General features: G+C 50.4%; 1 pseudogene; it reads right to left on the bottom strand.

Annotated features, from left to right (window-relative positions):
* Positions 1-590: 590 nt before the first annotated feature.
* Positions 591-770, bottom strand: LOC142586501 (U2 spliceosomal RNA; annotated as a pseudogene).
* Positions 771-15102: the final 14332 nt, after the last annotated feature.

Raw genomic sequence — 15102 nt, forward strand, 5'->3', positions numbered from 1 at the left:
ACAGACGTGGGCTTTCGGGTTTGTGCTTGCTGCTGTATTTGGTGCTTGGATATGACCAGGAGCAGACACCGCTTACGGGAAATTACGAGCAATATACACGCCTCATTTATTCAGAAGCTGACGCTAAGCAAATGTATACAACGCGAGGATCTCACTGCGCCGACAGGATGACTTCGCTGCAGCCGAATTCCGAACCCTGCACATGCGATGCGGGTATATACAGCTACATCGGCTTGCGGATGGCATCTTCTAATCCGTTGTACCTCGGGCAGAATGACACCTACATAGAAGGCGCATTGGACAACACACAGGCCTCATACGTCCATATAATTTTAGCTTGATGGTTTACTGTCTCTTAATGCAGCGCAGGATCGAAGGCTCTCCTCTCAGCCTCAATATGGCCGCGTTCATACAAGGTAAAATCCGAGTAGAATAGCATATTCCAATGTTCTGAAATGAATGAGGGCAACTGATTACCAGCCAGTTTACATATTAATGCGGTGATGAGAGGGTGTGAAACACTAGCTATGCGTATTTTACAGCGAAGCTGTATATGGCTAGATTCCAGCGGATCGATGTCCATAGACCAAAAATCGTAGGTCGATCCCGAAGATAGTGTAATACCGGGCCGACCCGCGGCTGAGGTGAAGCAGGCCTCAAGCACTCCGCCAGCTTGCAAAAGTAAGCTTAATATCTTGGGCCCAAACACAACTTGTACCAGATGTTCAGCTGATAGGAACAGGTAGTACACTTTGACCCGCGTCGGCCATGTCTACAGTCGCACCGCCCTCTCTTTTGTCGGCGTTCCAAGCGCTTGCGTAACTCCTTTCCTTCCGCTCTCCCGTTGTGGCGGTCCCGTCGAAACGTCACGCGTGTCTAGTTTACTCCGGCTCCTTGGAGCGGCGATTCCGTCGTCCGTGTGGTAAATGTGTCCGTACCTATGCCTGTGTCACCTCTGTGTCGTATTGTGTGTATGTGTCGAACACGAGCCACTTTTCTCGTGTTCCTTTGATGCTGGAACTGTGCGCTTGTTCTGCCACTTACGTTCTGCGGTTCTCTCTGTACGCTACATAGAGCAACCTCCAAAGTAGCGCTGCTCAGTTCCTGTCTTTTTGCAAATATTTTTCCCGCATTTGCGAGATTTGGCCTTGAGAACGTGGTGACAAAACGTTTTATCGATGGTCGCACGTGTACCTTAACTAAAATGCCGTCCGCAGCCAAAGTCAGTTGTCACGAAATTGGATTTGTATTTGAATTTGTCAGCAGCCGCGTTCTGTGAGAACGCTTCGCAAAGTCTTTCGCACGCGGCAGCTATAGGAATCAAGGAGGTTGCCAGGGTTGCCAGGCATGCACGTGACGAATGAATAGCGTCGGCGATGAACAACTGAATTCTTCTGGAATACCATAATCGCCTTTATTAAAGGAATGATGTCCTTGATGACTTGTTGCAGCGAGAACATGTAGGTGGCGTTCGTGGTTTCGTTGCGCATAGCTGCGCAATCTCGCAAAGAACAGAGCCGTTATATTAGCGCATTGGCAGTCGCTTACGGAGTTTCCAGAAGACTTTCGGTTGAGCCCTCAGGAGCAACACGTTACAATAGCCTATAAACTTACAGGACCCTATAGCTGGCACCAGTTTTGTGGCGAGTTGGAGTGTTTTACAACGAATAGTATTGTTAAGTGCAAAAAAAGAAAAGCCCACACATGAGTTTGACGCATGGTACATGTTCTTTATATCTGAAAACATCAAAAATATGTGCGTTACAGTATGCTATACTTCAAAATGCTTCTTTTTTCTTGGCTAACTGGACTCCCGAAAACGGCTGACCGAAGTTCTCTGGGGTCATGAACGCACTGCTGCCACATCGCTGATGAAAAAGGTCTATAATAGGTGGACAGTGCATGCATCTCGGAGAGCTTTGGCAGCGCGCTCTGCAACTAGGTGGCGCAAGAGCGCGCGGCGAAAGAACCAATCAAAACTGTTCGGTTTTTAAAGAAAAGAAAAGCTCAACGCGTCCAACGGAATCTTGTGACGTAAGCAGCGAAGCCATCTCTCCCCCCCACTGGCTGCGGTGGGCGAAGGTGGGTCAGGAACACGCTCTTGGCACAGTTAAGCTACAGCGGCGATGGCGGGGCGGGCCTGGGGGGGGGGGGGGAGGGGGGGCGAGGACACACATACTGCGTGACGAACGGCCGGGCGCGTCAGACGGCATCCGGATGACGACGCCGAACCGTGTCAACAGCCTGTATGTATATATAGCGTCTCTGGCGCGCTGGGCGCCAAGTGGGCCTCACTCGTGGGGCTTCCGGGGATGGCGATCGTGTTGACGTGCCGTGTTTTTTGCCGACGCCCCTTTAAGCGCGCAGTCTCGCTGTAGAACAGTGCAACTGGTTGCAAGACACAGCGTGTCGTATATACGGCGGCCGATCAGGGCCCTGCCGTTGATTAGGTTTCTGCTCCGAAACGTGCAGTGAGAGAGAAAGAAGTTCAAAGATAAGAATGGCACAGCTGTATCCCAAAACGACGTGGGTGTTGGAATATATAGTTAGTGATCTTCAGAACTGAGCGTGTTCGGAGCGGAAAAAGACATCACAAAGCGGTAAAAGAAGAAACAGCGCTCCACTGTTCTCTGTCTATCTTTTCTTTTTCTATTATTTTTTGCGGGTTCGTTCCCGCGCCCACCGTGTTCAGTTTTGAGGGACGGAGAAGTTGACCTCACGTCTACGCTCCTCTAGCCAGCTACTCAGCGCTGGGGGAAGAGGGGAAACGAGGATGGACAATGTGGGTGACAATTAGGACAGATGGATGAGGCGAAGAACAAAACGCGAATATTTACTCAGAGCGTACATTCCAGACCCGTACTGCTCAATAAAATCAAGAAAAGCCTCCTGAAACTTTATGCAGTCCCAACAGCCCACCATGTATATCGCCATCTGGCAATGGTAGGCTGTCAGGACGGGAGAGAGTTTCAGCCGATCTCTCTCGATTTTGCATGTATTGAGGGCAGCCGCACAGTGCTTGGCGTGTGCCTGACTAGGCACACGCCACGAAGCTCACAGTCAGGATACACGCGGGGTCGCATGAAGTGCACATAAAGAAATAGTAAGAGAGGAAAGGCAAGGAGGTTAACGAAATTAGAGCTTCTGGCTTGCTACACTTCACTGGGGTTTTGAAAGATGGCGATTGGAAAGAGCGTGGAAAGAGAGATATGAAAAAAAAATGAAGAAAGAAATGAAAATAGGATGGGCGTTTTCACGATGGCATTTACGCACGCCCGTGGATCGCAAGAAGCGCAGGAATGCTTGCGGGGCCTCGTGATGGGATAAGTCCAGTCGATGCTCTGGAATGATTTATACCGACAGTTGCTGATCGTCCAGCTGGTTGAGCCCGACGAACAGTGATAACCTCTGCACGCTGTACCGCGGGCGCTGGCCCAGAAAGTGACACATTGTTTGCTCTTCACCTCTGTGGTCCTATAGATGTCGATTATCCCTAATGCGCGACGGGCAGGCATGGCTGAACGCCACACCAAACCGTGCCCATATACACAAAAGACAGGCGTCTCATTGGAAAAGTCTTCCTTTCTTTCTTTCTTCCTTTCTTTCTTTCTTTCTTTCTTTCTTTCTTTGTTTCTTTCTTTAAGTGGAAGGCTTAAGGTAGCATCTAGTGAATATAGCCGGGCATGCGTAAATGCGGTTCACATTCAGACATGGTGCATCGGCGAGCAACCATCTATAGAGGTCTCTTGCAGCGTCTGTCCTGGAAAGCGAGATTGATAGGTGGTGTTTCTCCTGTATGAACTATAGGAGCCACTTCATCTGCACATCCATTGCTAGTTATGCCACAATGACTTGGTAGGCACTTAAAAATCTCTTTGTGTTCTCTCCCCGTCAGGGAACATATGGTTTCTACATTTGAAACACCAGCTGTTTCGATCGCTACTCCCAGTTTGAGTATTTTCTGGAGGCTGGCACTGTTACGCTTAATTTTCGATGGCAGCATCAGTAACGTCTTGGGATGCATCTGTGTCGTTGTTGTTGTTGTTGTTGTTGTTGTTGTTGTTGTTGTTGTTGTTGTTGTTGTTGTTGTTGTTGTTGTTGTTGTTGTTGTTGTTTTCCAGATGGTTCCAGCGCCTAACTGTTGCTTTCTTAAACGTGGAAACGATGAAAAAAACATTGATATGAGCGTAATCGATTAGCTTTCTGTTGACATTTCTGTTCTCGCTTAGGAGTCCAATCCTGAAACCTAGAGCTTCATTACATCCAGTCGGCTTGATGCCATACTACAGGTTGGTTGGGTGGTTTGTTGAAAAACTTTGTTGAGGTCCTGCAACGCTTACGTGAGCGCGAAGCGGGTGACTCCCACCCACGTCGAGGCCGCCAGGCCAAGCCTGTCGGCCGCTCCGCGGTTTGGCTAGACGGCCAGGGTTGGTCGGCCAGGAACGGGCTGCGGAGGGCCGCCTCCCACCCGGCCGAGGCAGAATCGGGGCTAGTGTACGTTGCTTTGAATTCCCAGAGCACGTGCGCTGGCATTGCTACGTCCCCGCATGCGGGGCAAGCATCGTTGGGGAATACATCGGAATAAATTGCGTGCAGAGTGCTGATATCAGGGTACGTCTGCAGTAGTCCGAGCGTAAGAGGCTGAGGCCTATTTAGTTTGTGGTGAGGTGGTGGGTACACTCTTCGTGCCAGGTGAAAATGCTGCAGGTAAGATAGAAAAATAAGACAAAGAAAATTGAGAACACACGCCTTCTCGTAAAAGTGTGTTAACGTTAACATCGGCGAAGCGAGTTTCGCGTGTTCGCAATATGCAACAATTCGCTTCATCCGGGTTCGACTGGTATAATTTTCCGCGCAGCTCTTCTACGCCCCTGACTCTGTGAAAACGGTTGGCTGAAAGCGTCCCCCTTCTCCATCCTTCTCCCCCTCTGCTGTCTTTGCCGTTTTGTGTGCGTGCGTGCGTGTGTGCGTGTGTGTGTGTGTGTGTGTGTGTGTGTGTGTGTGTGTGTGTGTGTGTGTGTGTGTGTGTGTGTGTGTGTGTGTGTGTGTGTGTGTGTGTGTGTGTGTGTGTGTGTGTGTGTGTGTGTGTGTGTTCTCCTTCTCGTTTCACCGCGTGCTGGCCGCGTGCACTTGGCCCGTCTCCCTCGCGAACGCGTTGGTGCGGCCGTCATTGTTGGCTGCGTCCCGGTCACCGGCGCCACTTCCGGATGACCCAGTGGCTGGGCGTTGTGCAGTCGCGCCTTCCCGGCCGCGAGGAGCGTGCGTGTAGCAAGTGTTTTCTTTTTCTGTTTTCAGCGTGCGCGGTGGTCCGTGCAGATGCGGCAGCGTGTTTTGCTTCTTCCTTTCTATACAGCGCGTCCTTCCTCCTTCCCTATCTTTTTGTTTCTCTTTTGTTGTTGTTGACTCCTTGGTTAGATTAGCTTCTGAAACTGTGTTCGCGACTGGTTGAGCTAATCGCCGCAGGCACTACGAATAACAATAAAGGAAGCCGCTATAGGCTCTGGAGACACGGTGCTCCCGTGACCGAGTCCCGGACGACGCAATGTGTCTTTTTTTTTTTTTAATTTTGTGTTTGAGTGTGGTTTCGCATGTTCACTGAGCTGTTCGGCGTAAAGAACGAGTCTGCCTTTGGGACGTCCGAACGTTAAGCATACACGCTCTGGTTCCAGCGAATCGCAGAGCACAGTCATTGCCGATGGATTGCCAATCCAGTTGCTATGCGATACCAATACAATGCCAGTGCAATTCGAATGCAATGCCAATGCAGCTCGAATGCAGTGTCGAGACAGTGCTAAGGCAGTGTCAATACAATTCACTTGCAATGTCATCTCAATACCACAGTCTTCGTGAATGTGCTCTCTCTCTCTCTCTCTCTCTCTCTCTCTCTCTCTCTCTCTCGTTATTGTTCTACGCCTCAGGCAACAAGATTATAGACGACATCACGTGCTTGTGCGAGACATAAAGTAACCGAGTGATTAGCACGTCTGTCTTCCAGGTGCATCCTAATCACGTTTACAAGAATGTGACACTTTACAGCGTGTCGAATTCTTTGCTGCATCACGGTGTTTGCTACGCGACAGCGATCCCATGCGACCTCGTCCGAAACAAGGTAGAACCTGTCTCTGGTGATTTGCATTCGGCCGGCGAGCGGAGGAGAGTACGCGCGGTGGTAGTCGTTCCTCTCACTCAATGCGACACGCCGGCGCTTGCATGCACCGCGCGAGAGTTAAGACTTGCCCCGTATCGAACTATATGCTTTTCTCGTCGCCTCAATGCGATTCGCCTTCCTGGCACACTGTCACCGTTTGCGTGAATGCGATGCGCTTCAAAAAGCGATGCGATGCGCCACTTGTCGCATTCATGCAAACGCGCCGCTTAATGCCCGGCAGAGCAGGAATTCGACACTCATCCGTAGCCAGTGTGGTGGTAGGAACACGTTTGTTTTTCGCCGCCTTACGATAATAGGGTGCGAAACGAAGGGCGAGGAGGTAGCCTGACGGCGACATGATGGTGTAGCGGAAAGGGCGGGCAGATAGGCACTGCATACACACTAACGAGCTTTCAACTGCTGTCGCGGTCGTGAAACACTCGTATCGACGTATCACAGAGTCTAGATATTCTCCGAAGGCGGGGGCAGTGCCGCGTGAAGTAGCGCTTTAGTTATTACAGTTCGAGCTGGGGTTTTCAACGTTGTTAGTCGGCAAGGTGGTCGCCGTCCGCAGCCGCTATAGTCGTCGACACGCGTGATGGAGAGCGAGCTTCGCATCGGTGTCAAGTATACGCATAGCGGCGTCAGTTTGCATTGCATCACTCCCGTCGTCGACGTCATCGAGCCGTCGTCGACGTCCTACTCATGCTGTCGTCACTCCGTCATCATTATCGTGCAGTCGTCGTTCCTGCCGACGTCACGCCTGAAGGTAAAGACCGGACCAAACCCATTACATGCTACCGCGTACCTCTCGCTCAAGTGTAACATAAGGATGTAAAGAGGCAGCAGCAATGGCGTTCCCGATTACGAATTTTCACAATACTGGTTTGCCATATTCAGTGTCCATGAAGTTTGATTTGTCGAATAATTAGACACCGATATGCCGCCTGATACCCTCCGGCTTAGCTCACATATGGTAGAGCGGCATCCAGAAAAAGTTTTTCCCAGCTTTGATTCCCGCCCGCGAAACAGGACGAATTTTTCAACTGCGAAGTTTTCTGATAAACCCGAACCCTGGCCCGCGTTTCTCTTGCGCTACTGTCAGGTGAATTACAATTTCCTTCCCCTTTCGTCAAATTTTCTATGTGCAGCTAGCGGCGTACAGCCGAATGGTAAATGACCGAGATAAAGAGGTTCACCCTCATTAGGGTACTTTGGAGCAGCTATAGTAACGTGCCCAGCCAGCGCGTCACTGCTAGTTCGGCCACTATTTCTCAGCTAGAGCCCACAACAGAACGCATGTCTACAAAGGCAGCGACAATGGTGCAACGGACGATGGTGGTGTGGTGCTTGGCCACATCAGGGCGACGGTGTAGCAACCGAGGTCAAATTTCTGCTAAGTCACATAACGGAGACGTTGTTCACTCTACGCCAGTGATGGCTGTGGCAGCTTGATAAAGGTGGTTCTAGCCTTGCGACTGAGGCCGGCAATCCCTCCGCCCAGGGCGCCTCTACCGGACACCGCGGTCCAAATGACACGCCCGAACCACAGCCTATGATAGCAGTGTGCCAGTTACGCGTTTCAGAACCGTAAAAAAAAAAAAAAAAAAAGAAAACAAGAGTAAGCTAACAGTTAACGCATTTCGCGCACATTGTTACGATGCGCGACTATATGACGCGGCAGCTGTGGAACGGAGGAAGAAGGAAAGGAGTTATGCCACGGACGCGGCTTACGCGCACTGTTGCGCGAGCGAGAGCGAGCGAAACACAGTGTGTCGCGACCTCCCCCCAACCCCCACCACCACAACTGCGCGCTTAGCGAACAGCGACGGCGGCATCGCTTCCGCGTCGGCCCTATCCCCTCCCGGCTGGGACCCAGTGAACTTGGCACATAGACCGTGAAGCCGGCAACGCATGCATGCCCGTAAGCGCCGGCATGCCGGGCGCGCGCACACACACGCGCCGCGAGCAGCTCTCTCTCCTTCTCTCTGCCTCCTCCCAGTTGGATTCCTCCTCTCTCAATGGCCGCGCCGTTCGCGCCATCGCCGGCGCGCGTAACGAACGCGTGCCGCCAGCGCCGCGCACGAACCATATGGGAGGATGGGAAAAGAAAGCAGGCGGCGAAAGAAAAGCGAAGCAGGCGCCGCGCGCGCACACACGACCCAGTAACAAGCGAGAATGGCCGCGGGGCGCCGAAGGGCGCGCGCTAGGCGTTCCTGTGTGGGCCGGCTTCGGCCGCTCGGGTCACTGTCGGAGAGGCTCGCTGCAGGATCAGGAAGGGACGCAGCGCTAATCCCTGCGGGTCGAGCTTGGATTGCGGACGAGAGGACAGAGAAGGGCAGAGAGGAGGAAATGCTTAACTCGCGAGTACGGCCAGGACTTAAAAGATCTTCGTGTTTTTATCGCAGCTTATTATTGTTCATTTTTCTTTCTTCTTCTCGGGATTACGTGAACGGGTTGTGGATTATGTTCTGCTCGATATTTAAAGGTAAACTCCCAGATAATCCGTCGACGCTGATGGACATGCCGTTTGCGTAAGGCAGACGCAGAAGCCGCAACAGGATTACAGCGCGCGCGCACACGCACACGGACACACATACACACAACGGAGAACGACCGAGCTTAGTGGTGTGTATCATTGATAATAAAGGGTGTAGGCCTAGCTCGACGATAAAACAGGTGTATTTCATAAACGAACGGCTTCTTCCTGGTCAGTCAGTATCTCACGTTTTTAATTGCGGCCCAATGTACGAACAATGCAGTTTATAACAAAACCTTTACAATATGAATAAGTTTACAACAGTTCTGCAGGGAAACTAAATATTTGCAACTGCGCCTTTCTAATCGAATGAAATGTTAATTTGCATTCCTCAGCTTTCAATTTTTTGTACTCCATGGGCTGCGACGCGGCTACTAAGAAATATTATTCTATATAATCTACGATGGGGGGGGGGGGGAGGGGGGGCAGCTTGTTCTTTCCACGCACCAGTTCTTGCGGTCTGCGAACGTGTTCTAGTGTAATTGGGCGTAATTTCGAGTCGTCGGGGCTCGAAGCAAATCCTCCAATTCCCTTCGGCCGCCTTCCTTTGCTCTCACTCACGGGACAGTGTCCCAGCATGCATGATAACAGCGACATCGAAGTGTCCTCATTATATCGGCGGCGGCGCTCAGCAAAGGGCCTTCGGAAATGCCTTATTCCCTTTCCAGAATCCATATATGAATATATATATAAGCGTGAACGACTCGGGGACAGTTTGGAAGGAAGTATTACACATGTAGAAGTTCGAGAGAGAGAGAGAGAAATACATTAATCAAGTGTCGAATTACATGAACTTGACGCGCTCCTGGCCCGCAAAGTGGGAGGCGAAGAGTGCACACGAGAGAGAGAGAGAGAGAGAGAGAGAGAGAGAGAGAGAGAGAGAGAGAGAGCGGTAAACGACGAGAGCATCACGTTGGCATCGAGGAAGTAAGTTTGCAGCTTGTTTTGAGTGAGATTCAAGCAGCGAGGGTATGTATATACCCGCACCAAGCCTGCGCAGCAGCAAAAACCCGACCCAAACAAGAGATGCGCTTCAGGCGTGCCAGCAAGCCGCACGCTCGCGCGCGCTGAGGAAGTTGCCGAGGAGAAGGTTAGGGGAGAGGGAAGGGGACAGGAGAATCGCAGGCACAAAGTCGCAGAGGAGGAAGAAGAAGATGCGGCGGAGTAACTGGGGGAGGGGGGGGGGGAGGTAGGAATAGGTTAAAGAGATGGCGGCAGGAGGCCCTGCCTCTCGAAGGAACGCGCGTTCCGGCGGCGTCTCAGGTGCCGTCGCGGACTTGCACCGGGACCTGGCTGCGTAGCTTCTCGGAAGAGTTTATGGAACGCGCCGCAACAGCCTTCCCCCGGCGCCTCGCGCACTTTCCGCGCGGCAGTGGCGCGCGCGATGCTAACTACGCTCGGTTGAGAGAAGGTGCTGCATAGATGAGGAAGAGGAGACCGTAGAGTCGTAGCCCTTCCGCTGGCCATCTTCGCTCCTTTCTTTCTCGCCGATGGACTCTGCCGCCGCGCGGAGGTGAAGGCACACGTCGTGGGGTAGTCGTCGTGAGTCTCGCGCATAACCGCATGTAGCGGCCGCGGTGCCCGCTTGATCGCGCCGAACGACGATCGAAAGAGAAATAAAAGGGGGCGGGCGCTGCCGCGCTTGGTGTGAGGACGAGTTTTGTGTTTCCGGCGCGCGCTTTCGCGCGGCTTGTTTTCGGGCCAGTGGTGGTGGTGGTCGTTCCTTGGTTGGGCGCCTGGGTCTTCCTTTCTTTCTCTGCCATGATGTACTTCGCCTCAGATGATGAGAAATAGAGATTCGCGCGGCATCTTGTTCCTCCGTGATGTCGCTTCTTCAGCTGGCATGCTTAGACGCGAAGGTACATGGATCTATCGAGGCGGTCAAAAGTTGTGTCTGTTCATGAGAACTGCTTTCTTTCTTTCTTTCTTTCTTTCTTTCTTTCTTTCTTTCTTTCTTTCTTTCTTTCTTTCTTTCTTTCTTTCTTTCTTTCTTTCTTTCTTTCTTTAGCCTGCTGTCACCACGCAATCGGGAATTCATTTATTTACAGTGGGAAAATCTAGCTGTGCCCTGAACCATGTTTAAGGAAGAAATGTAGCTTGCGCCTTCGCCATATATATGCGTGACATGAGAATCAAACTATATGAAGGCAGAAGCTACGTACCTCACGAAAATTTTTATGATTCTTTTAGAAGATTATAGAATGTGTATCCCCTGTAGCTAAAATATCGCGGTGATTCACTTATGTGCAAGCTGTGAAGTTACACAGCGGATTTAGTGTCAGACGTTGCCATAACATGCTTATTCAACAAGACAATAGTGTAAGCATGATATTCAAGATAAGGAAACAGCGAAGACCGAAACAAAGGGTGTTTTAGTCATGAGGAAACATACAGGACCAGGAAAATTCCGATTCACGGCGGCAACTCCATCAATTTGTATACGTATTTTAATGGATGACTGAATCCTTCACATATATCGAAATTATTTCGTGGTTGCTTGGCTAAGGAGCTTGCTACCAGCCTTGCAGTCTTGGCCGGAAATTGCTTCACCCGGGTGTATTTTTCCTCTGTTCAGAAACATAGTTCTACGCGTACATCAGATCAGTGTCGCATATATATGCGAGTATAGAAGGCGTGAGGACACCATTCGCACCATCCTCGGTCCTTGGAGGAGCACTGTTGCACAAACACACGTGGGACGATTTTTTTTTTTTTTTTTTTTTTGCGATGTTGTCAAACAAAGACTGCCTTTCGACACTGAATTACCGATAAGACCAAGTGAAATTTAACGCCTCACCAATCTCCTCACATTCTGATCATAACGAAGCAGAAGCAAGCCCAATTTCGAACGCTCAATCTGGATATAGTAAATCAGTTCTGCAGAAGTCCGCAAAGTAGAGGGAGGATCGTGAAAAGGAAAGTTAACATCTATACGACTAGTCATGTTTTGGCTACCATCGTCCTGGTCCGGGTTCGATCTCTGGACCAAGAAGAATTTTTCTTCACCTTCGAAGCTTCCTTTCTGTGAAACCCTTATGTGTTTCCTTTGTAGCTTCGTGCTACAAGATGGCTGGACGTTAACTTTCCATTTCATGCGCAAACTGAACCGTATACATAGGCTGATCCGATTCCTATTCTTATCTGGTGTCCACGGAAACCTTGGTGGAAGACGTAGCCATGAATAAGCGTCTGTGGCGAATGAAGCCCTTCACTGTAATCTAAGCGTCCATGATAATGCGACGAGCTCTATCACGTCTGAACGAAGCGCGAGTGATAACAAAGGTGAACACGTCGTTTAATATACCTGACGAAGCGACGCGTGATGGCGGCGTAACCGGGCACTTAGCATGTTCTATAGCTTCAAACCTGCGTGCCTGTAAAATGAATCACCAAACTATCACAAGTGCTCGGAAGTGCAGAAAGGGAAATGCGCATCAAAGTTGTTCGTATGTTTTTTTTTTTCTAAATCAAGATTGGCGCAAAATGACCTACATCCTATTTGCAATGCTACGAGGTGACGAAACACAAACTAAGATTCAAGCACTGCTTATAGCATGCGCATCGTTTCAGATGCCTGTGGATACGACTGCAAATTTTGCTTTCGGTCATTACTGCAGCATCCGGGAGCTCTCCATCCTCTTTCACCGAAACGAACGCGCTGCTCACATATCCGCATCGTTAGTTTTTTTTTTTTTTTCCTTTTACATTTGCGCCACTCGCTGCAGGCAGCAGTATGGTTCGAGCAAGATGACGATGCAAAAAAGAGAAAAAAAGAATGCAGACTCGGAACGAAATTTTGACTGTATCTGGCTGTTTTTCTATCTATCCCACGAGTCGACTTCCACTGTATTTAACAGAACTTTGGACCAGTCTCCGTTCGCTTCAAATTTTCTGTCCTCTTCCTCCTCGACGCGAGACGAAGAAAACCCGTCCCATTAGCCGAGATGAAGGGCACACCAAGTTTCTTTTTGTTTATTTTGTTATTTAGCTGTTTTTTTTTTTCGCTCGGGAACAATTGTCGATCGCACGCATTTCCCATCCTTCGTGTGGCTACCGACGACTATACGACATACTTCCCTACCCCCCCCTCCCCCCACCCCGTTTTTCCTACCTACACTCACTCCTTCAGAGACTCGAGCACCTGCGCTCGCATCACGGCAGAGGAACCACCAGGTCCGCCCAAAACGAGAGTTTCGTAACCGGGCTAAGTGGGCGCGCCGTCTGCGACAAAATACAAAAGCCCAGAAGCAGAGAGAGAGAGAGAGAGAGAGAGAGAGGCAAGTAGGTAGGTAGAATAGGCTGCGGAAACGCTGGCCGCAAGTGCACGCGAACGAGCAAGCAAGCAAAGCAAGCACGCGCCGAAGGAGAGGCAACCGCGCACGGGGCTTCGACAGGAGAGGAGCTGCAGCCGCTGCGGGCCACTATACTGCGCTACAAGCAGCAGCAACGCCGAGCTGCGATGGTTCCTGGTTCAACCCGCGCCATCCCCGAACTGCCGAAAAAAAAAAAAGAAAGGGGAAAATGCGGCAGCCGGCGCGGCGACGTCTCCGGCTCGCACGGTCACTGCGGACCCAGCGAGCGATGCGTCCGCCGTCAGCGAACGAGAGGCCAACAGATGGAGAGGATGCGGAGAATCGGCGAGGAAGGAGGGAAGCCGGCAGGCAGGCAGCAGCAAAGAAGCGCCGGCGGTGAACGGGGTGGTGATGATGGTGGCGTGCGTGCGTGCGTGCGTGTGTGCGTGCGTGTATACGTACGGTATGTGCAGCATCCCCCCGCCATACGCGGCGCGCTGGTGTCCTCCTCCTCTTCCTTAGCGGATGCTCGGGCTGCCCGCGGCTCGTGCAGAGAGAGCTGCGAGAGTGTGGCGCTGCTGTAACGTTATACTATAGCGGGACGGTGTGTCCCGGCGCCCGCCTGGCCTCGCCGGGGCCACCGGCGTTTGCTGATTCTCTATGCTTTTTGTTTTTGTTTTTTTTCTTTTCACCGACGCGGCAGTCACTGGGTCACTGGGCACGCGGGCCGCTCTACTGCGCCGCCCTCTGCTCGCGTTTTTTTGACTCGACCCTCAGAAACGTCTCTGCTGATCTTTTTGTTGTTGCTGTCTTTCTTTTTCACTGAGTATAGTTGATTTAGACGTTTGTTGATTTCGTTTCGGCGGGAGAGCATGTAGTTTTCTCGCGTAGATGGGAAGCGGGAGGAATATAAGTGTGGCCGGGTGTAACTTTTGATGGCCGCCAGTGGGTGAGTGGGACGAAAAGAAAATGTTATTCTGGTGTAAAACTGCCGACATTTCGGAGAAACAAGTCGCTTAAGAGGCGAATTTTTAACCTTTTCTCTCCCTCCGCAGTATAATGTGGAAAGAAATCAATCCTCGGAAAGAGATGGGCATTGAAAGAAGAATAAATAAAATAATATGAAAAGGGGAGGGGGGTACTGTGGCTCTCAAAAACCTCCAATTCCTAAAAGCAAGACTTGAGTGCGCCTCACATTGTAGAGGCGCTGTACATCACCCTGTGCACCTGCATGACATGAACTCTCGTCTTCTCTCTTTCCCGCCCCCTCTTCCGTATAGGGTAGCAAACTGGTCGAAAACCATTTAACCTCCCTGCTTTTGTTTCTCTTTCTCGCTTACACCTCTTGAATATACCGTAATACCTCGATGTAACAAAGTTGAAGGGGGAGCCAAAATTACTTCAGTATATCCATTACTTCGTTATATACATTACTGCTTGTACTGTATGTGAATGCCTATGGGGATTTCAAGGGGAATTTAACTTACTTCGTTATAATAATTATTTCGCTACAATGACATTTGGCTGTACATCGAATGGGAAAGACGGAGTTATTGAGTAGCTTGCAATGACCCAGCTAAGTACTATGTATAACGACGCGATATTACGAAGTGGACGACTTCAGACAGGATAAGTTGTGCTCTGACGACACTTCAAGCAACAAGTGTCCGCTAGCAGGACGAGGCTCTTAAAGCGACTTCACGGCTGTTCACAGGAAACTTTTGCAATATGGCTGACTTTATTGTGAACTGCAGACAGGTTAAAGCAAAGAAAAGGGTTAATTCCGATCTAACTAAACCAGCTGTTCAATGAGCGATATTGGCGGTATGCTTTTAGAGAGACCCAAAGATTCTATATTTCCTCATGTTATCACGCGTGCGATCACCAGGCAACTGCGACGTTTCGTACCATTTTTGGAAACCTCAAGATATGTGCGAATGGCGTTATAACAACTTTGTATTTTTTGTTCTTCTTTTGTGACAGGTTTTGTCACTGCTTTCACTCATAAAAATTGTCACTCTTCTCCAAACGGAGCCTTAGCTTCACTGCATTACAGAAAATTACTGCGGAAAAGAGAGCGATGATGTACAGGCTGCGAAGCCAGTCTACCATGCACGCTGTTC

This window comes from Dermacentor variabilis, chromosome 6 (genome assembly GCF_050947875.1).
Source record: "Dermacentor variabilis isolate Ectoservices chromosome 6, ASM5094787v1, whole genome shotgun sequence".
NCBI classification, from domain to species: Eukaryota; Metazoa; Arthropoda; class Arachnida; order Ixodida; family Ixodidae; genus Dermacentor; species Dermacentor variabilis.